At 35.1% G+C, this 27282-nt stretch overlaps 1 long non-coding RNA gene and 2 pseudogenes across 1 annotated transcript; 2 read left to right on the top strand and 1 right to left on the bottom strand.

Annotated features, from left to right (window-relative positions):
* Positions 1 to 572: 572 nt before the first annotated feature.
* On the bottom strand, positions 573 to 27282 carry LOC147555380 (uncharacterized; annotated as a pseudogene).
* Positions 2838 to 3253, top strand: LOC147555382 (vacuolar protein sorting-associated protein 28 homolog 1 pseudogene; annotated as a pseudogene).
* LOC147555381 (uncharacterized) lies at positions 10382 to 11592 on the top strand. The gene is made up of 2 exons (XR_015234865.1): positions 10382 to 10845; positions 10973 to 11592. It is a non-coding gene; the product is annotated as an uncharacterized LOC147555381 (long non-coding RNA).

Below are 27282 nucleotides of genomic sequence, written 5' to 3'. Positions count from 1 at the left end.
TCTGCTGAGACCCAAAGAATAAATTATCTGTGAACTATTGGTTGAACCCTTCATTGGATGGGTTGTGGCCAGAGCCGTGGCTGAGGGGGGGCGAGCAGGGCGTCCGCCCTGGGCCCCCACCTCAGCGGGGCCCATTTATTCTCAAGGTCTTTCTTTTATATATTGGTAACAGCATATATCATAACATGAATACCTAGTTAGCCCTACTAGTACTAGTCATGGGCTTCCAAGGAAATCACCCAGGTTCTAGTACCATTGTCTTCAACTTTCCTTGGTTTTTTTCCTTTTTTTTTTTAATCGAGAGTTCAGTTGCTAAATGGGCCTCTCTTTTTGCTCAATTATACTTTTACTTATAATGTTATCATTTTTTGAGGTTTTTTAAAAAAAAATATAAATCTAGGTGTTTTTTTTAAATCCAACAATATATAAATACATATGAGATAATCATGATGTAAAAGCTACCATATTCAAAAAATTGTACGAAAAAATTATTAGTTTTTTATCATTTTGTTCGTAATTTTTTTATTGTAAAAAAGACCGAAAATCAAATTTCGCCCAGGGCCCTCAAATTGTCAGCCACGACTCTGGTTGTGGCTGCTAGAATCTACCAGTGGAAGGGCCCGTGGATGTACGAGCACTTCCAAGGATAAGAGAGCACGGGCACAGAATTCAGCAAGCTTTGTTCCCGTTTCTTGCTTTACTGCAACATCAGATTCAAGATTAGGGTCAGACCGCATTAAGGCCAACAAATAGTTCTTACTATCTCTCTAGAATGAAACATAGTTTAGAGACTGGGGGGAGCTAACTTAGGAAAGCTAGAAAGGATCATTCGGAAAGCTTAGAAAATTACCTGTACGAAAAAGGTAAAGACCTGGAGATAAATATGGGGGGTGAACACGAGCTGGAGAGAGAAATGATGCTCACGGTGCACTCAAGGCTGCAAGTTGGAAATCAGCCCAAGTTGATGTTTGCTCATTATAAGTGACAGGAAGCATTCTTTTCTTCGTTGGCCCAACCTCCTTCCCAGACATTGTTGCCACATTATTTATTAGAAGAAAATCAACATTTGAGCGCCAACACTCTGATTTCAAGGCACCTCCCTACAAATGTTCATATAAGTTACTCAGTCAAGCAGAGATAATCCATCAAAGGATCTGATAGTTTGAAAACAAAATTATACGAAGAAATGAAAATCTTAACTTTCTATGTTTCCTTCTTTATAAATGAGTTAATTCCTATATGGCTCCCTACTTTGTGACCAGCTTCCTTTATGGCCCTTTTTTTTCGTAAATTCAAATATGGCCCCCTATTTTCAAGTAAATGTCAATACTACCCTTCTTAATTCTAAATTTAAAACATTTAAAAAAACTTATTTCCACCTCACCCCTCTCTCTCCACCTCATCTCTCTCTACAACTCACCCCTCTCTCTCTCTCTCCAATTCACCTCTCTCTTTTTCCAACTCACTCCTCTCTCTCTCCAACTCACCTTCATCTTCTCCGATTAAAGTCGCCGGCCGGCGACCTCCAAAAAAAAAAAAAAATTTTCCTCTCATCTCTCTCTCTCTAAAAACTCCAGCGAAGGGGGTTTCCCTTCGCCGGAGCCGTGAACAGACCGATCTGGTCTGTTCACGGCAGACCTTTGAAGGTCTGCTCGTAAACATACCAGATCTGGTCTGCTCGTGAACAGACCAGATCTGGTCTGTTCTTGGCTCCGGCGAAGGGAAACCACCTTCGCCGGAGTTTTTAGAGAGAGACGAGAGGAAAATTTTTTTTTTTTTTTTAGGAGGTTGCCGACCGGAAAAATTTTCCGGCCGCCAACATTAATCGGAGAAGATGAAGGTGAGTTGGAGAGATAGAGGAGTGAGTTAGAGAGAGAGAGAGGTGAGTTGGAAGAGAGAGAGGTGAATTGGAGAGAGAGAGAGAGGTGAGTTGTAGAGAGAGATGAGGTGGAGAGAGAGAGAGAGAGGGGTGAGGTGGAAATAAGTTTTTTGAAATATTTTAAATTTAGAATTAGGAAGGGTAGTATTGACATATACTTGAAAATAGGGGGCTATATTTGAATTTACGAAAAAAAGGGAGCCATAAAGGAAGCTGGTCACAAAGTAGGGGGCCATATAGGAATTAACTCTTTATAAATTATACACATCAGTTTTTCAGGTAGAAATAAATAGAGTTAATTCCTATTTGGCCCTCTACTTTGTGACCAGCTTCCTTTATGGCCCCCTAATATCTGTATATTCAAATATGGCTCCCCGTTGTCATGTAATTGCCATAACTACCCCTCCATTAATATATTTTCAAAAATAAAAAAATCCTAATTCCACCTCATTTCCCTCTCCACCTCACCTATCTTTCCAACTCATCTCTCTCTCTCGAACTCACCCCCCTCTCTCCAACTCACCATTACTTCTCCGGCGACCTTCAAAAAAAAAAAAAATTTGTTTTTCTCTCGTCTCTCTCTCTAAAAACTCCGGCGAAGGAGGTTTCCCTTCGCCGGAGTTATGGTCTGTTGAAGAACAGACCAGATCCGGTCTGTTCTTCAACAGATCTGTTCTTCAACAGATCTGTTCGTGTAGTTATGGTTTCCTTTCAATCAATCTCAATTCTTTAACCCTAATAAAGTCCGACTCATACTTCCAAAAGCAGAATTACTTTTAGGGTTTTCAATTTTATTTGTGTACTTTCATCTCAAACTTTGATTCAATTAAGATCCAAGCTTTACAAATCTTCTTATTTTAGGTCTTCTTTTGGGGAAATTTGTGTACACTCAATTGGTTCAGATTTATTGATTCTTGTAGGAAAAGGGGTTCTTTGATTAGGAGAAAATTTAGAGAGAGAAAGCTCAGAATTGTATTCTAATGGAGGTGAAATTATGCAACGACAAAAGAGAAAGAGAGATGTATGAAAACTTCGATGATCTCTACGCAATCATTAAAGCAACAGAAAAGCTTGAAAAAGCTCATGTTCGTGATATAATAACTTCATCAGAATTTCATCACAGCTATGGGTACTTTGAGTTGAATATGGTTGTTGTTGATCAAGTTCATCCAATACTTTATGACCTATCTGGATCTCTTAATAAGCTTAATATATTACCACCTGATTTTGAAGGGAAAGTTAAGATGAAAGAATGGATTTCTAGGTTATCTAATATGAGTGCTTCTGATGAATTAAGTGAAACAACAATCTAGACAACTTCACTTTGATCTTGAATCATCTTATAACTTGTTCAGCTGCTTTTTTGATTTTTAAACCTAATAGTTCATGTTGAATTTGATTTGGGTGATCATTACTTTCTCCATTTTGTTAGAGTTTGCTTCATATTTGATCTCTGTTTAGGAGTTGATGACTTGATGCTAAAGCAATTTTAGAAATATTGGATGTGGATTATCAATATATTTTGCTTGTTATATGGATAGTAAAAATAAACCTGGTTTGGGTGTTCAAAAGAGGAGTAGAAGAATCTCATCCTGAAGGTCGAACATACTGATTTCCCTTCACCGGAGTTTTTAGAGAGAGAGAGAGGTGAGAGAAAAAAAATATTTGAAGGTCGGTTGCCGACCGGAAAATTATCCGCCGGCGACCTTTGTCGGAGAAGGTAATGGTGAGTTGGAGAGAGAGAGAGAAGTGAGTGGAGAGCCATGTGTGGTGGAGAGGGATGTGAGGTGGAAGTGAGGTGGAGAGAGAGATATTTACTAATTAAGTTTATTTTGAAAATACATTAATAGGAGGGGTAGTTATGGCATTTACATGAAAATGGGGGGTCATATTTGAATTTACAGATATTTGGGGGCCATAAAGGAAGCTGGTCACAAAGTAGGGGGTCAAATAAGAATTAACTCAAATAAATATTATCATGTTTATAAATATTGTACCACTGTAAGAAGAGCTTCGAGGGCGGATAAAGCAGCAATTTGAACATAAATTGGAGTAGGCCGTTTGTTATTAAGCATTTCCACTTCCAAATCAATTCCAGTCCGGTGATCCGCACTTGTAGTTGCATGTTTCCTTTTTTTGATGCCGAAAGGCTTCAGTGAGTAAGTTGCAGATTTTGACATGCTGGAAGATGCAACATAACTTCCCTGGAAAATAGATTCTAAATCAACATGTGCATTGTTGATTACTTCCTGGGCAAGGTATAGAGCCATTCCTGCTCAATATCATACTTCACGAATTAGTCACACCAACTAACATGAATAGAATGAAAGGATTATCAAGGTGTATATATAAAATTTAGTTGAATCTCTTGGTTATTGAATTGTTGTTTTTCGAAGTTGGATGCACAAGAAACTTATCCAAGTACTCTTTCTGCTCTCTATTTAAGTTCAAACAAAAAAGCTTTTGCAACTCGGGTGGTTCACTCGGTAATGGTCATGGTGGAAGTTGCACAGAAAAAAATTACACACACAAATCATATAACAGATTTTAGTTTTGAAAAAAATAAAATCCTACTGTCCTAGTTAGTTGATTGCCTAAGATGCAGCTTTGGTGTTGAAATATAAGAAAATAAAAAGGCTCTATAGGGAAGTCATTTCATACCGACCCCCATGGACAACAGCAAAGTCTGCATTATTGAGTAAACCTTTATTCTCAGTGCAGGGAATCCACATTTTCTGAAATACTCTGTAAGAAGTCGGACCACATCTGCAACATAGGGTAATAGTTGACTGCGAAAGAAACCCAGAAAGGCGATTAGAATACGAAAATATTTTCTTCTTTTGGTTTATTTACTTATCTGTTTACTTATTTTTATTTAATATATTTTCCTGCACACATCGTACGAAACTACGAATATCATGAGGACAAATAGAAGATTATGTGGAGATGTGATTTTGTATTTTGGTTACCTGCGTACTCCCTTAATTACAGTGAACCATCCACCAAATAAACTGGAAGCACTGAACAAATTGTTGGAAAATTGTTTATATAATAAATAATTTTTTATTTGAGTGAAATTAAATGTAATGGTTACTTGTGAAAAGACACAAGTTATGGGAAGTCACAACCCAAATGGAGGGACATCTTGTGGATTTGTAGAGTCATGAGTAACTCTATAAATACTCAATTTGATTTCTCTTTTGTATATATAAGTTTTTTGGACAGCTTTTAGTAAATTTTAAAGACAATAGTTGAGTCGTCTAGAGTCGCGTTTGAGAGCATAGTAATTGGAAAGTTCGATGGAGCGTATAGAATTGTAGTGCTTCTTTCTATACGACGCGATCGTTGTATCTTGGGAGACAAATGTCCATAGAACCGTTAGCACCAATGCGGGGACATGATTGTCTTAAGGAAAGAGTGACCACTCGCCTCGATCAAACAAGATAAGTTTTTCGTTTTTATATTTATATTATAGTATAATAGTGTTATTTAATTTTCAAGAATCCGAATCCGTAAACCCGAATCCAACAATCTTAAGACAATCATGTTAAGTGTTTTATACTCGATTCTTGAAACTTAAATTCTGCCACAATTAGAGCCTTGCTAATCTGACTAATTTCACTGCCATATTCATAGACTATTCGGAATGCCATATTCATGGAGAAATTCAGATAATGGTGTATGGTGGTTAATTTAAAGGTCTTAACCATGTGAAATAGTGAAACTATTATCTAATTTCTCGTTGGAAGGGGTACTTGTTCTGTTGTCTAACCCCCTCATCCCTTGACCACAAGTTGTTCGATTGTTTTTCCTTGGTCTTCCCACAAGCATTGGGATGTGTCTGTACACAAAAAGATATGACCGAGACACCCAAATGAAGTGCACCCTCTCAAAAAGTTTTAGTAAAGATTCACAGTAAAGATCATAATCGGATGAGGAACAAGAGAAGGAACTACAATCTTCAGCAAGACAAGTATTTCTTTTCGTCTATATCTATTCTAATAGAAATTTGATTTGTTTTAATCCCGATGAGCCAACAACATAAAGCAATCTCTTTGTCGAAAAGTGGAAGCCCTCCTTGGTGGATTAATTTCCAGATAGTACAATGGCTTCTTGTACGAAGCTGAAGCAGTACGTAGATGCATTGGAATGCACCAATCCAATAGTCAAATTGATTTTCAAATCGACAAAATAAATCATAGATTTATTATTGCGCTTTGTGCATCTATCTATGGATTTCAACATTTTCGACATGTTATATATGTTGATGAAACCTTCGCGAAGACCATATTCAATTGTTGCATCTTGTTGTCGTTGCAAAGGATGACATCAATGGTATATTTGCATTTATAGTATCTCTGTCAGCATTTAAAAATTTGCGGGCACGTTATTTATTTTAAAAAAAAAAATATTGTGGTGGATGTACAAAGAAGATACACCTACCAGATCGACATGTTGAAATTATCAATGAAGTTAGGAGTGTGTTCCCCACTGCCCATGACTCCTATCGTGCATGACATTTAAGGTGCAAAATTTGAACAAATTATAATTTCTTTCTTAAAATGTATTCTTTCTTTGTACAAGATATAGTTTAGAATCTAAAAGTGGGTTTTTGGATGTAGCATTTTTGTATCATGATTTTCACATACATACCTTCGAGTTTTTTTTTGGATAAATGACTTGTTAGGATGAAAATATTATCAAAATAACCAAAAAAGTCTAGATTATTTTCTATTAGGTAGAAGTTACCAAAATTTTGTATGTAATAAGAGGTAAAGTTTGAAATAATATTGATAATTATCAATAAGGTCACTTTCTTTTATTTTCATTCCCAAAATAACCCCACCCTCTAAAATAGTTCTCTCTCTAAAAAAAATAAGAAATTTGGTTTCTTCTTGTTCCACTTTCTCCGATTCTTCTGCGAGTCTTCTTCTTCTTCGATGCATCTTGTTCTTCGAATTCGACAAAACTTAAGTTCAGATTCGTTTATGATGTCAATGATTCAAACTCTAGAAAAACGATGACCAAAATTTGATGACGAACAAGGGCTATGTACATGAATGCTCGTGGGAAGCTAAATTTAGCTTCTTTTGGTGTTGAAATCCACCGTGTGATCGTTGTCGTGGGAAATGTTTTGAAATCCACACACCTGCTCATTAAGCAAGCATCACATGGGCACTAAGCTTGTCTGAAAAACATAATCATAAAATAATAATCGATGTAAAAACCATAAAATATTGAAAGATGTAGAGAAGTAGAATCTTCACATTGATGTAGAAATAAATAATAATAGATACAAAGAAGTAGAACCATTAGAGAAGAATATTGTATTCGACAACGATCAGCGATGGAAAAAACAATAAAAAAAACATAAAATAGAAATAGATATTCATTTATTTATTCAATTAAAATTAACCATTGTTCAACAAAAAACTAAAATAAAATAAACCATAAGGAAAGACCTAAAGAATCAAATCTTCATATTTTTCTAGTTCTTATCCTATCACCATTTTCTACTAATACTAATAAATTGATAACTTACTAATACTAATAAATTGATAGCGAAACAAGTACCTCTTTCTCTTTCTCTCATCCCTAGTCTCTCTAGTCGTTCCTAATAGAGAAGTAAAAACGAGAATTCTTAACATTCCAAACCATTCTAAAGAATTGACCTTTTTCAAAATTCTTGATATGATTGAGTGCCATTCCTTCAGTTTTCCTCAAATGATACGTGTTATATTCATTAGTTAATGTCATATCATATGGAGTACCATCATCGTAATCATATATAACAAGTTTAACATTGTTTTCTTCTGTAGTACCCAAGAAGGGCAAGATCTGTGACCTAACAAGATTCATTGGTAATCCAACACGATTGTTTTGTATCTCATGAAGTGATAATTTCTTTTGTATTGGCCAATCACTTGGTCTAAGTAGAGTAAGTTCACTGCCTGTTGCTGAAATCCCTGTTGCCGAACTACCTGTTGTTGAACTACCTGTTGTTGAACTACCTGTTGCTGAAATCCCTGTTGCCGAACTACCTGCTGTTGAACTACCTGCTGCTGAACCACTCATTATCGATTCTTTTTTGCTTCTCTAACTTTGTTTTGCTTCTTATTCGTGTTGAATAATGCTGGAAGTATTAGGTGTATATATATTATATTATGTAGTGTGGAAGTTGGAAATATTTGATTAAAATTAAGAATCTTTCTAAAACAAAATTTACCATATTTGAATTAATTCTATTGTTCATGATGAAATTATAGAAACTATAAAAAATACTTATACGAATCTTTATAGAAAGTATTTGAGTTAATTCTTGTTTGGCCCCCTACTTTGTGACCATATTTGAATTTATGAAAAATAGGGTGCCATAAAAGAAGCTGGTCACAAAGTAGGTGGCCAAGTAGAAATTAACTCAAACTATTTTTTGAATTAATACAAAATCGTCACTTTTTATACGTATAGATAAGGAATATATTTATGCACATATAATCAATTTTGTTTCTATAATGAATAGATTTACTGTTTTTTATTTTATAGAAAGTATTATTATAATTAATTTAGAATTGCCACTCTTTATATGTATAGATAAGAAATGTATTTATGTATATATTATATTATGAATTTTGTTTCTATAATGAATAGATCTTACTGTTTTTATTTTATAGAAAATATGTTTATAATTAATTTAAAATCGTCACTCTCTATATGTATAGATAAGGAATATATTTATGTATTGTATATATAATGAGTTTTGTTTCTATAATAAGTAGATCTTACAATGAATAGATCTTACTGTGTTTTTTATTTTATAGAAAGTATTTTTAGAATTAATTTGGATAGTCACTCTCTATATATATATATAGAAGGAATATATTTATGTATATATAATGAATTTTTTTTTCTTTAATGAATAGATCTTACTGTCTTTTATTTTAATCTTTAAGATTGGAAAGTTTCATTTTATCATGAAAATAGTAATTTATTACTGCCCTATGTGATATCATATGTCTTCTTCCTAGTTCTTACGTACAATTTATTTTAATACTGCACTATATCACGTGGAACGTAAGGAGCTATCTAAATTCTAAAGTTAAATCTCTTATTGCTCCGAGATCAAAACATTTGACCCTTGTGTTTGTAGATTTACAGACACTATTATATCTTTTTGAACATAAGTGAAATAGCTTGGATCTTTTTGATATTTCAACAAAAAGAAAAAGGTCGCGCAGATGTTATTATTAAGCCTAGTGAACCCAAATTGTCTATTTAATTGACCGATAATTTCATCGGTCAAGATATTAGAAAACATTCACATAAGAGTACATCAGACGTTACAGAGAAGTTTCTCGAAGACTACGGTATCGATCAAAGCTAACACCATACTTACGGAGTAAAAAGTTTGCCAAGAAAACAATTTTGTTCAAGAAGACATATTCTTGTACGAAGCTGAAGCAGTACGTAGATGCATTGGAATGCACCAATCCAATAGTCAAATTGATTTTCAAATCGACAAAATAAATCATAGATTTATTATTGCTCTTTGTGCATCTATCTATGGATTTCAACATTTTCGACATGTTATATATGTTGATGAAACCTTCGCGAAGACCATATTCAATAGTTGCATCTTGTTGTCGTTGCAAAGGATGACATCAATGGTATATTTGCATTTATAGTATCTCTGTCAGCATTTAAAAATTTGCGGGCACGTTATTTATTTAAAAAAAAAAAAAAACATTGTGGTGGATGTACAAAGAAGATACACCTACCAGATCGACATGTTGAAATTATCAATGAAGTTAGGAGTGTGTTCCCCACTGCCCATGACTCCTATCGTGCATGACATTTAAGGTGCAAAATTTGAACAAATTATAATTTCTTTCTTAAAATGTATTCTTTCTTTGTACAAGATATAGTTTAGAATCTAAAAGTGGGTTTTTGGATGTAGCATTTTTGTATCATGATTTTCACATACATACCTTCGAGTTTTTTTGGATAAATGACTTGTTAGGATGAAAATATTATCAAAATAACCAAAAAAGTCTAGATTATTTTCTATTAGGTAGAAGTTACCAAAATTTTGTATGTAATAAGAGGTAAAGTTTGAAATAATATTGATAATTATCAATAAGGTCACTTTCTTTTATTTTCATTCCCAAAATAACCCCACCCTCTAAAATAGTTCTCTCTCTAAAAAAAATAAGAAATTTGGTTTCTTCTTGTTCCACTTTCTCCGATTCTTCTGCGAGTCTTCTTCTTCTTCGATGCATCTTGTTCTTCGAATTCGACAAAACTTAAGTTCAGATTCGTTTCTGATGTCAATGATTCAAACTCTAGAAAAACGATGACCAAAATTTGATGACGAACAAGGGCTATGTACATGAATGCTCGTGGGAAGCTAAATTTAGCTTCTTTTGTGTTGAAATCCATGCCCAACCTATGAAAACTGGTTTAGATGATGAAGTTTTTATAGCTACAACTCTTACAGGTATGTACATGAAAGTTAATCTTTTAAAGAATGGTCAAAGTTAATCTTTTAAAGAATGGTCTTAAGTTGTTTGATAAAATGCCTTAAAGAAATGTTTCTTCTGTTAATGCTGTAATTTCTGGGTTATCACAAAATGGGTGTTGTAGAGATGCTTTCTTAGTGTTTAAGTACTTAGGAGTTGTAGGGTTTCGACCAATTTCCGTTATGTTAGCTAGTGTTTACCCGCTTGTGAAAGTGTATCGGAGGGGGTGCAATTACATGGTTTTGTGGTGAAATTGGGAGTTGAGATGAATATTTATGTTGCTGCTTCTACTTCTGTACTTACTACGTACTTGACTTTTCAAGCATAGCAAAATTACCTTTGATAGATTTGGAGTCCGAAACTCCAAAAGAGATTGAGCTGGGATTACTGTCATCTCTCGACATGTTAAGAATTAAAGATAAGAAGGATCGTGGAACTATAACCATAACGGTAAGTCGGTCTTCATCATCCTTATTTGAAATAGTTTTTCAAGTTAAACAAGTAGCATAAACCATCTTATTTTCGAAAATGATTTCTGTCCAAATATTTCCTCTTATATATCTATCAACTTGTGAAGGAGAGACAAATTTGGTATGCGGGTCTTGTACCACGAATTCAATAAGGAAGAGCAGATGCAAGCCTTCGAAGAAGAAAAAAGAATCCTAGAAGAGAGGCAAAAATTGAAAGACGCAGGTGTGATAGGGAACACGATGGATGCACTTGGTTCTGGAGTCGGACTGGTAGGGTCTGGTATTGGAGCTGGTGTTAGGCTTGTTGGTAGTGGACTTGGGGTTGGTGTCGGGCTTGGTGGTAGCGGAATTGGAGCTGGTGCAGGAATTGTTGGGTCGGGTTTTGGTGTTGTTGGAAGCGGCTTCAACAAAGCAGGGAAGTTCATGGGCAGGACCATTACAGAGCATTCTAGCTCGAAAAGAAATGGCAGTACCACTCCAGGTGCCCCCGAAAATGGGGATCCAAAACAAGCCTGATCTTTTTGTATATACTAAAACTTCAGTCAATACCACTTCAACCTTCGTAGTTTTTACGCTTATGAATGTTTGCCAGAGATACAATTCTGACTTCTGGTTTTAATATACAATCTTAAAACCTTAGTTATGCTACATTGTAGTTTCCACTTAACAGTATGACATAATTCATCAACAGTTGTTGATATGAACCATTTATCACCTTCTACTTGGTTATGCTTGAAGTGCAACTTTTTTTGTTCCTAATATAGTTGAGAAATAGGAGACTGTTATATGGATCGAAAAGGAAAATGACGGTTCCTTCTCCTTGGTAATTGATACTTATGAGTGTTTCTGTTGTAGATGGTACGCGTGGTGGGAAAAATCAGGTTTAATTGTCGCAGATGCTAATAGTTCGAAACCTCCTTTTGCGATTGTGAGTTTCTGGAAGAAAACCTATATATTGGACTTGATTTTATCGCGTTTGTCAATTTGTCATGCATTTATAGGTGTTATTTTTTGTATTTAATCATTGAATAACAGGGATATGGGGCTTCTTGTACTAGTAAATTGCGCTTTTAAGATTCAGTAAAAATTGCAAATTGTTCTGAATCATAGTTGGTTTGCTTTTCAATTGGAAATCATCTATTGGTCAATTAGATGGGATTATGATTTTCATATATTATATGGTGGATGACACTGGTTTTGTTGCTAGATATGAGGTTGTGTGGGATTATGATTTTAATGTCGATGTGATTCTAGAACTCAACAACTAGTTGCAGTTGACTTATACGAGAACTCTTTACTGTAACATTAGATATTCGATTAACATAGTAAAATGGTGCTGAATAGTGAATGTTACGTGGTAGTGACAAGATAAGTTATTCTTTCTCGTAGCAGTAGTATCAAGTATGTATATCTAGTTTTTATTGTATTAATTTTCTGATTCGAAGAATGATACTTTTGTCTGTAAGAATTTAGTTTATCAATATATTTCTTGTTACTTTGTCGAATCATCAAAACAACTTCGATAGCTTGTTCTTTTGCAGTGAAAATTTTGAATAATTTGATGCATCAACCAATTGAGTTGGACCGAGTGGTTCGAACATACCAATAGTTTATATTCTCGATTTGCAAAACGAGTTCGCAAGATATGCAAATCATGTTTGCAATCGATATTCTGCAAACACAGTTTTGCAGTTTACATTATGCAAACACATGTTTGCAGTTTACATTATGCAAACACATGTTTGCAGATCAGATTGTTGCAAACACGTTTGCAGAACAGATTGTTGCAACCACGTTTGCATAACAGATTGTTGCAAACACGTTTGCATAACAGATTGTTGCAAACACGTTTGCAGAAAAACGTAAAGAAAAAAACGTCGTTTTTTCTGGGGTTTTTTTTTTGAAAAAAAGTATTGAAAGTGGATCTTGTTAAAAAGCTAATGAAATATAATTTCTAAATATATAATTTTTATAGAAATCCGACATCTCAAACAAAAATTATATCGATTTAAAGTTTACAGAAAAATAAAAGAATTTAGTTACACAAAATGACAAAAAAGGGTATTTTAGTATTTGCACACTTTTTGACCTGAATAATAATTTTCAAATGTTTTGTGCTTTTCTACTCATTTTCAATATTATTTTGACCTTTTTAGAAATTACCTCTTTTTTTTTTTACAAATTTTAGAATATCTATTTCTAAAAATAATTAATGTACCATGAACATTAATTTGCAAGAAGTGGGTTTCGAACCCTCGCCTAACGGATGGAATAAGGCACTTCCAACCAGCCCCGCTAAGAGATGTTTTATGTACGTGCGTGTATCTATATTTTATAAACAATAGCTATAAGGATATTATTGCAAATGGGCCCTTGTCGGTGGGAGGCACTGTGCGGCCGCCCTGCCGGCACGGGCCCAAGCACGGCCCTGTCTAAATCCGGTAAAATGACTTTGGTTTTTCTTGCAAGTCACTATAGTTCGCCATCATATACATTTTGTGATGTTAACATATTTTACCGTGCAAACAGATTTAAATGTAATTCACTTCATTTAATGCTACATATAATATTCACTTACAAACAACAAATTATATTTTGCAACTAATTTTCTGTAAAAGTTTTCACATAAGTCAAATCGATGTTGTCAAGATTATAATTTTGCTAACTATCTGTACTTAAATTCTTGGTGGGCAATACGTGGACAACTGTTTTTTTTATATGGACAATTATTTTTGGGCCCGGTGCGAGTCAATTATGCTTGACGTAGTTGACTTTGATTTAATAAGGGGAGAACTCCATAAAGTCTTAAATACTAACAGTTACTAACTTGTGGACCATTAACAAAATAATAGTTCAAAATTGAAAACCTAAGTTGTCTTCTTCTTCTTCATCATCTTCTTCTTAGTCTTATTCTTATTCTTGTACTGCTACTAAAAGTAAACTATAGTTTCTACCACTTTCTTTTGTTTTTTTATCATACCCTAGATGAATGAAGAAGATAAAACTCATCAATTTCCACTTCCCTTATTTTTTAGTAAACTATAGTTTCTACCACTTCTCTTTGTTTTTAGTGAACTATAGTTTCTACTACTTCCCTTTGTTTTTTTTATCAAACTCTAGATATGTTTTAATCAAACCCTACATTGTTGAGGAAAAACTCTAACTTTTTTAATTTTATTTTGTATTTTCGTTTTGGTAGTTTGAAAGAATTCAAAACAATTTCAAGGCAAAAAATCGAAGTGAAGAAGAAATTCCCAGAATTTCGTGAGAAATCTACGAAAATATGCTAGATTTTCGTGGCAAGTTTCCTTCTGTCTTGCCAAATTTTCGTAGGAAATCTACGAAATTGGCAAGTCAGATTTTTTTTTTTTTTTACAAAAACTCAGAAATTAAGATCTCTTGTGTTTTGTCGATTTTTCACGAAGCACGAGCAACTCTACTTGTTTGTACAAAATTTAGGGTTTTGAAATTTTTAATTTCTAAGTTTTAAAAGTTTAACGGGTTTTAGGGTTTTTAGATCTGATCTTTCTGGTTAGGAATATTCTTCAACAATTCCCTTCCCTTTGTTTGATGTCATAATATTTTCCAAAAAAAAAATTCTCTCTCTAGAATTTTGGGTTGATGATGAAGATGAAGTAGTAGAAGAAGACCAAACTTACTTAGGATTTATGAAAAAAGAGGGAGGTGTTAAAATAATACATCCAATTTTAAGAGGACTTGAGTGAAAATAATAGATAGTTGTCCCTTTAGAAACTGGTGTCCATATAAAAAAATTAATTATTTTGGTTGTCCACATAAGATAGTTGTCCATATAAGAAAAACGGTTGTCCACGTATTGGCCACCAAATTCTTTATCTAATAGGTACGAAAATATTTCTTCTTAACTTTCTGAAAGCTTCATTGAATGATTAAAAAGGTCCGGAAACTTCCAATTACGACAATGTTAGACGTCATTCAAAAAATAGATTATGCACAAGATGAGAAAGCATATGAAAATAACTACAGGATAGACTACCTTTATTTGTCCATCCATTAGCGACGAATAAGATGCAAAATTCAAAATATTAAACCGGGAGGTACGTCGAGGGTGCCCCATCAATTTATGAAGTTTATTCAGATCCACGTCATTTTGTTGTTAAATTCACGATTATATAATAATCGGATATATGGACATTAAGTAAAGACATGATAATTTAACGCGGTTCGGTCGGATACTCAAGACCTACATCCACGGAGAAATAACTCTTTATTAATAATCTCCACATACAATTGTATGTGGTTTTGATCGGTTACATCGGTCAGACAGAACTCGATGAGTTTGATTCCTAGAAACCTCTCCTATTACCATTAGATAGTTACAAGAGATATTCTTAATATATTATACTAAATATTACATATCTTCAAATATATTCTGAATTCTTCTTGATCTGGAATCTCGTATTCTCGATCCGTTACGTACATACACGTGTTACACACATATATTATTTCTGGAACTCATTTTGACCGTCAGATCTCTTATTTTCGATCTGTGTCCGACTTGGAGAGAGAAAAATACTTGTTGATTCTTTGTATTCGTCTTCTTGCAATTCTCATATTGTGGATGCGTTGTGAAGATGATTGACGGATTAAGTCGCAACTAAAACGTTTGTAAATGCGGTCAAAGATTGAACGAATATCAATGACAACGAATTACATGTATTATTATCATGTATATAAAATTGGTCATTGTAGGAACAATGGGAAAGAAAATGTCAACAAAAATGTTGTGAAGGTGAATGTCGACAAGAGAATCATTGTCGGGTGAAAATGGTCAAGAAGTGACCTAATGAGTAACAAAATAATATTGTTTTGTTTAAAATCGACAAGAAATCATTGTCGTAATGCCAAAAAATGTTGGAGAAGGAACAACCAAAACAATGGTCGACATGAATTTCATTGCCAAAAAAATGCAACATCACGGATATAATGCCGGAATTAAAAATAGAGATATTCTATTCGTTGAAGAGATAATCTATTCGTTGAAGAGATTCTATTAGGTGAAAGGAATTTCAAAAAATAGAACTTGGAAAGAAATAAAAGTTAGAGGCATGATTTAGTGAGCTCGAGCTCACACGGTGATTTGTGAGCTCGAGCTCCACAGCCGTCCATCTCCATAGATTGACCCCACGGTTGTAATTTTCCTTAATATAAGGAAGTGTAATATTGACATATTTTTAAAGACGCAAATGTCCTCTGATTTTGGTGCTGGTATTATTCGACTGTCTTCTCTTTCTCTCTCTCTCTCTCTCTCTCTCTCTGTTTTTTGATAAAATTTGGCGTTGGCCTTATTTATTCATTCCAATATTCAGCTACATGAGAGTAGCTCCAATTCTAACACTCTTACAATGCATTGTGGGGGATTGAATTCCTCCCATTGTTTACATAGTTTAAGCATGAAAGCCTCTTTTACTAGATAATGAGCAATCTCATTGTGTTCTCTAGGAATGGCATAAAATTTCACCTCATCAAACAGTTGTGCTTCATCATGTATATCATTGATTATATTTCGAATTTGCCAAGGAATATTAGTATTCTTCGACTCACAAGCTGTTATAATCGATTTCGAATCTCCTTCTATCACCACTCTTCTGTGTGAATGGTTCTTTGCTAACCTCAGTCCCTTTATCTAAAACTCTCTCTCTAAATCTTCTTTATCTAAAACTCAAAAATATCAACACCTTTGGTGAGGTTGTGAAACTGAAACTTGGAGATAAGTTTGAAAAGTTTACAATGGACGAATTCTTTCCCGTATTTCAAACAAAGATTGATTAATAAAAACCTTATCAGATTCGGCAAAAAGGTGGTTTTTTTTTGTTGGATTTGAGCCGCAAAAGCTAATTCTTTTCATTCATGAACTTTGACATTGATCAGATTAAACAAAAAAATAACAAACCCAAGCATCAAGAAAGCGATTGAGAGAGAAAAAATTGTTGAAGCACAAACCCTATAGAGAAAGTAAAAGATTGTGCTTATGCATATGGGGAAGAAGGAAGAAGACGGCAGTGTTGATTGAATAGTTAATTTGGTTGAAGAAGATGATGTGGTATGAATTCACCACATTTATGTCACTTAGTTTAAATAAGTTAGTCCATTTTATACTTTTATTTTGATTAGTTATAAAATTCTTTTGATTAGGTACTATCTATGGAGTTGAACAAGAAAAACGGATAAAAATGGAAGAAAGGCGCTTGAAGGGCAAATTGGTCATTTGGACCAATGGAAAGTAGAGTCAATGATGAACGCAACGGTGAAGACGAGAATCGAATCGGAGTTCGGATGAAGAAATGGTGAGCATAAGAAGTCGATGGATATTTCGGTCTTTGCTAAAAGCTAGATGTAGAGAATGATGAGGGCACCCAATTTGATTTCTTAATGAGAAGCAATAACCCAAACCCAAGCCCACTTGTGTAAAGAAGATGAGCAATTAGAGATTTTATGAACACCCCCATGAAGAGTTAGCCCAAGTCAAAGAGTATGACCAAGAAGTTTTTCTAGGGTTTTGGAGTGAAAATAGAAAAAGAAAGAAGGGGGCTGGAGGAGGGGATTTTGCTGGAGGTGCAAGGGGCAGGCGAGGTGAGAGGGAGAGAGAAAGAGAACCAGGCGGGATTTGACAACAGGTCTTCACGATTTTTGGGTGGCTGGTGACTTTGGGGGAAGGCTGTTTGGAAGAATTAAAAAGGGTAGTTTTGGTTTAGTGGTGTGGCATTGGTGGTTTTCTTGAAAGAAGAAATCAGGAAGGAGGGAGCTAGGTGGTATTGGTGAGTATTAATTATTGGTAGTAGTTTTAGTGGGATTAAAATAGGCGGTTTGTGCTAATGAGAAAGGTGGTTTGAATGGGTTTTAATAAGTAGTTTTAGAGAATTAAGGGGCGGTTTCAAAGTATTGGTGGCTGGATTTGAAAAGGAGTAAACATTAGCTTGTTGGAAGGAGATTGGGGTCCGTTTGGAAAGTGTTCTTGGCTGGAAATTTCTTCTTCTTGGAGGAACTGTTTGGCTGCACAGTGGAACCCAAATCTCAGCTGGAAAAACCCATTTTCTACTACTTTCTCTCTTGTTCTTCCATTTTTCTACTTATTTTCCATCTTGTCAAGTACTTCAAAAGCATATTAACTTAGTGTTAAGTTACTTTTATCAACTCATTTTGTGATTCTTAGTGTTTCAAATTATAAAATCATGTGTGTGGTTTCTTCTCTAACTTTGAATCTCGATATTTGCTTGAACATGAGTAGCTAATTAACTTGTTGAGGTCTAGGGATGAAATCTTGATGAATTTGTGATTGTGTTTGTGATAATTTAATGTGTTTGATAATAAATTGATCTTCTCTTATTTCGACTACTTGTTTCAATCGTTTTTTCATGTGTCTTATCAAGTACTTCGCATAGTTAATCAATTAGGCAATGTGATCGATGATTCGGTTTTATTCGTTTAGGAAGTTTATTTGACTAAGTATTATATCCGGACATACGTAGTGCTTATGAACATCCACCTTAGGAATCGAGACTAGGTTTGTATCAATCCATTCGATTAGACCGTGCATAGTTGTAAGTTCACCACATCGGATTCCCGGACCTCGACACTTCTCTCACTTGTTGTTCCCGACTCTTGTTCCTCCGAACTCTTCTCTCAAATATCTCTCGCCATCTTACATTGATATTTTAGTTTGTTTTACTTACTTAATTTTCTTATTGCTTATTCGATTATAAACCTCACATTATCTTTGTTTATTCCCACTTTTGTCGAAGTAAGCCTTTGATATCTAAACTGACGAATAAGACCATTCGATATCCAAGATACATTCCTATCCTTGGATCGATCCCGGCTTCGCCGGATTACTACTTGATACCTCCGCTTGGGTGTGCAACCTTTTCGGGTGCATCAGAAGACGGGCAAAAGAAAACCCTAGAACTCGTTAATTAGGCCGAAGAAGATTTATCTTTGTATTGTATTTTTGTAATTATAAATATGAACTAGGGGTTATTTGTTATTGGCTTTAACAACCCCTTGTTTTAAGGAATATACAACTGGCTTTTTAAGGGCATGTGGAGATGGACGACTCTTTTTAAGAGCATCTGGAGATGGACGGTCGTGGAGCTCGAGCTCACAAACCACCGTGTGAGCTCGAGCTCAATGAATCATGCCTCAACATAGTTATCATAAACAAAGTATGATATTGAAATTATTACGGGTGAATCCGTAATTAAAAATCAAAATAGAAAATATTCTATTTGTCGTGGAAAAAGTCCAAAATATAATTGGTAAGAAAGAGAAGTCATCATACAGAAAGTATGGTTTTGAAAATTTGTCGGGTGAATCCGAATTAAAGATCAAAATAGATATATTCTATTTATGATAAGGAAAGTCCAAAATATAATTGGTATATAAGAAAGAAAATCATCATAATATATTTTATTTCGCGGGTTGGATCCCCGAATTAAAAGCCAAAATAGGAATTCTTTCTCCGTTGAAGGGAAAATCTAAAACTTTGGTAGAGAGGTAAAGTCGTCATAAACAAGGTATGACTTTGGAAATGTCATGGATGAATTCGGAAAGAAAAATAGATGAAATTAATCTATCTTGGTGTCACATATTGAATGGAAAGTGAGAGAAAAATTGTCACAACAGAAATAGGTGGATATAAGGTGACACTCACACTCTGTCGCAAAGAAAAATATTCTAACAGCAAGAAACTGTGGCAAAAGACTGTCACAAAATAGTGGTAAGAGAAGCTGCCACAAATAAATAACTTGTGGAATTTGAAATCTCTAACAAGAAATTAGGGTTTTCTGCAAACTCAATTTGGGATGAAATAAAAAAAAATTGTTTGTAGTGTGTGTGGAAGTCCCCAATCGATGAATGTTATGGTCCTAAATCAATTTCAGCAAAGAATCGACAATGATGGTTCGGTTTGTAGAGAGAGAAAATTGGTGATCCTAAAGAAACAAGGAGCCCTTGGTTTCGTTAGAGCAAGGGCGGTCTTGGTAAGGTCGGACGCCGGTTAATCTTCATGATCTTCATGAAATAACTCAAGACCTACCTCCACGGAGAAATGACTCGTTATTTTTTTTTGATGAAATTCGGCTTTCGCCTATTATTGACCATTCGAATTAGGAATTACATGAATTTCTTTTTCTGAAATTAAAAGACTACCAATGCAAGGTGGTATTTAACACTCCGCCCCATTGTTTACAAAGCTTCGATTCTATAGCAGTTTTCACTAATTTGTGTGCAACACCATTTGCTTTTCTGCATACATGCCGAAATACAACTGAGTTCAGTTTTGCCGATTCATTTCGAATCTCAGATATTATGTTCTTGATTCTCCATGGAATTGTGTTCTTTTTCTCACAAGCTTGCATCACATTCATTGCATCTCCCTCCAATATCACTGTTGTTAAGTTTAGTTGCTAGTCGTATTCCTAGTAATACTGCTTTTGCTTCAGTAACTATTGGGCTATTAGTGTTGAAGCATTCAGATATTGCTGCGATATAATCCCCATTTTCGTTTCTCATAACAGCAGCGGCAGCTCCCCTATTATCGATATGTGAGCCATCAACATTTATTTTATACTTACCAGGAGGTGGTGGACTCCAATTCTCACTTTGTCTATTACAATGTGTTTGATCCACTCTATTGTTTTCAGTGCCTTTGTTTGGATGGAAATTCGACCACATATCAATCGTTCCTTTTATCACCTTCAAACTGTCAGGGGATGTGTTTTCAAATACTTGAAGGGTCCTAGTCTTCCATATGTACCGGAGAAAGTAGAAGCTTAACCAAACTCCTTCATCTTCAGCCTTTTCTACGATCCAATCTCTAATTAACTCAACAATCGTATTTCCTGACTACACTCTGAAGCCAAGTGGAGATTGTACCCATACTTCTTTAGCAAACCTACAGTCTTTAAATAGATGGTTTATAACTTCTTCCTCCTCGTTGCACATTGAGCAGATTTTTTATTCGACTTGATTAAACTTCGGCGCCTTCACTTTTGTAGGTAGTGCATCATTTAGTAGCCTCCAAACAAACATCAGTATCCTCGGTGCTATCTCAATGTTATTCCAAAATTTATGCCATGGAAATTCATTTAAGACAGTATTGTTTCCGTTAGAGGAAGAGGGTGTTTCATTTTTTAATAATTTATACAGAGATTTGGATGTGAAGTTTCCTTGTTCTGTATAGATCCAAATCATTTCGTCTTCGTCTCTCATGCCTCCAAACTGAATTTTTTGAATCTCCCACGCAGAAAGTTCGTCAAACACTTCCATTATTAAGTCACTCTTCCACTGTTTCCTATTTTGGTCAATTAGTTCGCATACCCGATACAACTGGTACTTCTCCACTTCTTGTTTCTTTGCTGGTCGGAATCCTCTAATGGAGGGGACCCAAGGGTCTTCCCAGATTCGAATTTTTTCGCCATTTCCAACGGAGTAACATCTACCTTTTTCAATGAATCTTCCCATCTCTAGCATACTCTTCCAAGTTGCTGCAGCTGGACCATTGTTGTTGTGTGTCCAGAAATCTCTATGTTTCACATATTTGGCCACCAGTACACGCAGCCATAATGCTTCTTTTTCATACTGAAATCGCCAAACAAGCTTTCCAATTAATGACTAGTTCACTAGGTTCATGTCTCTGATGCCTAATCCTCCTTGTTTCATATCTTTCTGTAATTTCTGCCACCCTATATAGTGATCTTTCTTTGTATTTACTTCATGCCCCCACCAAAAAGTTCCTTTGGTATCGTTCAAAACTTTTTTCGGAACCAAATTTGTAGACAAGAAGAAGGTAGGCAGAGATGCTAATTCGTTCTTTAGGAGTATTGTTCTACCTGCATGCGACAACGAATTCCTCTTCCACCCTGACAATTTTGATGACATCTTTTGTACCAAGAACTCGTACGAATTGCATTTGTATTTAGGCTTCAGAAGGTAATTACCCAGGTATTTGTCATCTATTTTCATCTCCTTGACCCCCATCGTTTGCATAATGGTTCCTTTTCTTCCCACGGAGCAATTACGACTAAACTGAATCGATGACTTGTTATAATTGATTTGCTGCCCAGTGAAATTAGCATACTGCTCCAGAAGTGCCTTCAGTTGGTTTATATTTATCTCCGTACCCTTTCCGAAGAAGAACAGATCATCGGCAAACATGAGATGGATCACACTAGGGGCATGTCGATTCACTCGCAACCCATTATATAGTCCTGCTTCTTCATCTTGATTTACTAATCTTGTTAGCGATTCCGAACATAGAATAAACAAGTATGGGCTAAGGGGGCAGCCTTGTCTAAGCCCTCTTCCACTTCTGAAATTTCCTTTCGGCCTGCCATTAATCAATATAGAGTAGGATGTTGTAGTGACACAGTTCATAATGAGCTCGTGAGTTTTGCCTATTATTCCGAATTTGATTAATACTTCGCTCAAGAATTTCCAATTTACCCGATCATACGCTTTTGCCATGTCAACTTTGAGTGCAAAAGCTCCTTGATTTACTGATGTATTTCTCAAGAAGTGGAACATCTCTTGTGCTATAATAATGTTATCTGTAATCTGTCTACCAGGCACAAATGCATTATGAACCGGAGATACTAGACCAGATAATAATGGACTGATTCGGTTAGTTAAAATTTTGGTAACAACTCTATACAACACATTACACATAGCTATTGGTCTAAAATCAATTGGGTTCTCTGGGTTTTGAATCTTCGGTACAAGAACAATATGGGTGTGGTTTATTGTACCTGGTATTTCCCTGTCTCAAATATATATTTGATTTGTCTTGTTACCTCATCTCCAATAACATTCCAACACTTCTTATAAAATAGGGCTGAGTATCCGTCCGGACCTGGGGCTTTGTACGACTTCATATTTCTAAAAATGTTGTAGATTTCTTCCTGAGATGGTGCTCGACTTAGGTTTGTACTCTGTTCTTCTAATAATGGGTGCTCGGATAAACTCATGGATATTGGGAGATTAGTTACTACTTCATCTCTTGAAAACCTGCAAAAGTAATCAATAAATCTGTTAGCTATTTTTTCTTGATCCGTTGTCCATGTTTGATTTTCTATTCTAATAGCAAATATGTTATTTTTCTTTCTTCGGCTCAGTACTCAAAGGTGAAAGAATTTAGTGTTACGGTCGTTGTCTTGTATCTAATGTTACTTCGCTCTCTGACTCTAGAACTTTTCCTCCATTTTATACAACTCCCTGAGCTTTGCTTGTACTGCATTCTCTTCCTCGATAGACTCATTTGATGGTATCCTTTCTTGTATTTGTAACAATATTTTCTTATTCTCTTCTATCTGATGAAATAGTTGACCCACAGATTTCTTGCTCCATGCTTTTAGTTTACCGGCGAGTATTGGTAATTTTTCTACTACTTCCCCTTCAATTTTCCCCCATTCATTCTTAATTACTTCATCGAATTCAGAGTGTTCAAGCCAGAATGATTCAAAGCGGAATGGGGGCTTCCCTTTGGGTCTGCTTTTATTTAGTCGTAAGATAATTGGTGCATGATCGCTATTGAATCTAGGTAAAAGTTTGACATGTGCATCTGAAAATCGGACTCGCCAATCTGATGTAACTAATACTCTATCCAACCTTTCCCGAATGTGTGTGTTCTCTTCTCTTCCATTGACCCATGTGTATGCGGGCCCTGAGTATCCCAAATCCATAAGATCGCAGTCCAAGATCATGTCACTAAACAGGTTTGCTGCTTTCATGCTAAATCCACCAAATAAACTGGAAGCACTGAACAAATAAACTCTTGTTGCGTTACTGTCAAGAAGGCCATTAAGGAATCTGACAGTGAACCATCCACCAATAGCACTCTCCTAATGAGCGCTAGTAAAGGGCGAACAAGAATAGTCACCTGGAAGGCAATTACGAATTTACGAGACATTTTTATGCTGACTCACTTAAATCAAAATGTTCTAAACTAAGAATAAGTTAAAATGCAAACCATAAGATACTATCAATCTGTACCTGGACAGGATAAGGAACAGTCAGCATTTTACAACAGCAAACCATTAATGGAGATACTCTGGATAGTACCAACTTCTTAGACTTGTTTGCAGCTTGATTTGAGGTCTCGACTGACGCATTTCCTCTTAAGAGAGGAGGGGGTTCCTATCCTGGAGGAACCAACAGTCTACTAACTTCTCTTGATTTTATTTCTACAACATATAACCATAGACGGAAATTTTAATGGCGCTGATATGAGAAACCTAACTTGGTTGTGGTGTATCATGTGTTGCGTTCCGTTGCAGAGAGCAGGGCTCTATCCTTGGTCATGAGGTTCTTGGTACTCGTTAATAACCACAATGAGATTCTAAGGAAAAAAAAGAGCAAAGAAGAAATCCAACATAGTCGAGAAATTCCTACTATATACCTTCTTCTAGACCCTGAAAGACATCAGTAAGATGACTATTGAGTGATATTAACACTTTTTGCATCATCAGAGACCAGTTTTCCTCGTCTCCTCTTGCCTTTGGGAGTTTAACAGTAAAACAATTGGAATGCTCAATTCATTCATAATGAAAAAAAAATGGTGAAGTCCAAAATAACAATCTAAAAAACAAATACAAGGTAAAGAACCCATATTTCCCTGGATGGGCTTTAGGAACCTTTTCTCTAATACAAGTTGCCCGGATAATTTAGGTGATTCTATAAAAATCAAACCCCACATTTCATTTTCAGCTTTTTGCTAAGGATTGAAAGAGAAGAATTAAGGCACCTAAAGAATCAGTATTTTATTTTTTTCAATTGAAGTAATCCGATTGAAAAATCATTCTCAATTGAAGCAATCCGATTGAAATAATCAATCTCAATTGAAGCAATCTGATTGAAATAATCATTCTGAATAACTCGAACAACAAAAACAGTAACGACCATGAAAATTTTCTCTTAAACAAAAAAAAAATCTAGAGAATTAGTAAAATGTTGAAAACTCTTACAACTTTAAAGGAAGCTTGATCGCTGCCTTATTTTCGGATATTCATATTAGAGTGCTTAATTCGGTCAGGTCTGGTTTTTCTTCTTTGATTTGTGAAGCCCTTATGTGAATTTCGATTTCTTCGTTGATAAGGCGAGAGAAGTTGAAAAATCATGTCCCTTCAGTTGAAAGAGGACTTAAATGTTTGCTCTTCTGTTTTTTTTTTTCTTTATTTTCTATTTTAAAACCCTAAAACTGAAGAAGATTGAAGAAGCAGGCGTTAGGGTATCGGGAAAACGGATGGTTGCATTGATATGGTTTCGAGGATGACTCGCTAGATATTAATTTCCACTTTTGTCGGCCCCTTTTGGTTTCTCATGTCACAGATCATTTTTTGTCGATTACTTTTGTCTTCGGTCATCGAATAGATTTAACACTTTATCCAAATTCCTTAACATTTTCACTTCCACCTTTATGCGTAATTCATTTGCGATCATTTGTTGGATTAGCTTTGTATTTATACCCATGCTATGAAGGCGATCCCCAGTACCAGGTCTATTCATCAGAACTCGAGTTGATATGGTTTTTGTGTTTGGAGAGTACTAGCGAGATAAATCAGAGTCATTTTTTAGTTCCTTCTTGCAGAAATCACCGTTTCTTCTTGGAACTTTGGGTGTCTGTTTAATCCATCTTCTATGTTACAGGAAGTTAGGTACAAGTTTTATCTTTCAATCAACCAGGAGGACTCCTAGGATCAATTTCCATATCATTCACAGGATGAGTTGTCGACCTCGCAGGATACAAAATGAAGAATGCTATGCAAATCAAAATTATATCATGCAATTCTTTGGTTCTGTAATTTTGTTTTTCTATATTGTTTGTTGTAAACTGCTTTGATGTTTAATGTATTCTATTTCAAAAAAATAGAGTTGTAGAGAATCACTTCTCTTCTGGTACATCACATAAATGTAAAGTGCAAAACGCAATATTACTTCCATAGGCTATGCATTTATAAATGTCCTCAGTATTTCGCTTAGTTTAAGAGTTTGTGAACGCTGAAATTTTGTTTATATAATATGATATTTTACGCATGTGCAATACATATAATTTACAATTTTACCAAATGTGGCATATCACATTTGAAATTAACTTTAGTCATTCCAAATTTGATGTTTCCGTCTTTTTTTTGGAAAGACGACTACGATCTACGTAAGTCGTGATATTTGGCATTTGATATATCATGGATGTGATAAACTCGATAACCGCCCACTCAAACACTAACGAGACCGGGTCTATAGCCCAACAAGACAATGGCCTGAAGCCCAACAACATTATTTATACCCTCATAATCCCAATTCAAATAACCTAGTAGGACCTCCAGGGCTTTCTGGAATTTATGTCAACACTTTGGAATCACTTGGGCTACCAACTGTTGACTGATGTTTCCGTCTTAAACTTAAGGTTCAGCCTGATTTCATACACACTTTTTTAGGCTGATTTCCTCAGGGGAAATGTTTTGAAATCCACACACCTGCTCATTAAGCAAGCATCACATGGGCACTAAGCTTGTCTGAAAAACATAATCATAAAATAATAATCGATGTAGAAACCATAAAATATTGAAAGATGTAGAGAAGTAGAATCTTCACATTGATGTAGAAATAAATAATAATAGATACAAAGAAGTAGAACCATTAGAGAAGAATATTGTATTCGACAACGATCAGCGATGGAAAAAACAATAAAAAAAACATAAAATAGAAATAGATATTCATTTATTTATTCAATTAAAATTAACCATTGTTCAACACAAAAATAAAATAAAATAAACCATAAGGAAAGACCTAAAGAATCAAATCTTCAAATTTTTCTAGTTCTGATCCTATCACCATTTTCTACTAATACTAATAAATTGATAACTTACTAATACTAATAAATTGATAGCGAAAGAAGTACCTCTTTCTCTTTCTCTCATCCCTAGTCTCTCTAGTCGTTCCTAATAGAGAAGTAAAAACGAGAATTCTTAACATTCCAAACCATTCTAAAGAATTGACCTTTTTCAAAATTCTTGATATGATTGAGTGCCATTCCTTCAGTTTTCCTCAAATGATACAAGTTATATTCATTAGTTAATGTCATATCATATGGAGTACCATCATCGTAATCATATATAACAAGTTTAACATTGTTTTCTTCTGTAGTACCCAAGAAGGGCAAGATCTGTGACCTAACAAGATTCATTGGTAATCCAACACGATTGTTTTGTATCTCATGAAGTGATAATTTCTTTTGTATTGGCCAATCACTTGGTCTAAGTAGAGTAAGTTCACTGCCTGTTGCTGAAATCCCTGTTGCCGAACTACCTGCTGTTGAACTACCTGTTGCTGAAATCCCTGTTGCCGAACTACCTGCTGTTGAACTACCTGCTGCTGAACCACTCAT

The sequence above is a fragment of the Eschscholzia californica genome, unplaced genomic scaffold (genome assembly GCF_041429995.1).
Source record: "Eschscholzia californica isolate CP2 unplaced genomic scaffold, dmEscCali1.0.p SCAF_2, whole genome shotgun sequence".
NCBI lineage: Eukaryota > Viridiplantae > Streptophyta > Magnoliopsida > Ranunculales > Papaveraceae > Eschscholzia > Eschscholzia californica.
This window is presented reverse-complemented; position numbering and strand designations above follow the sequence as displayed.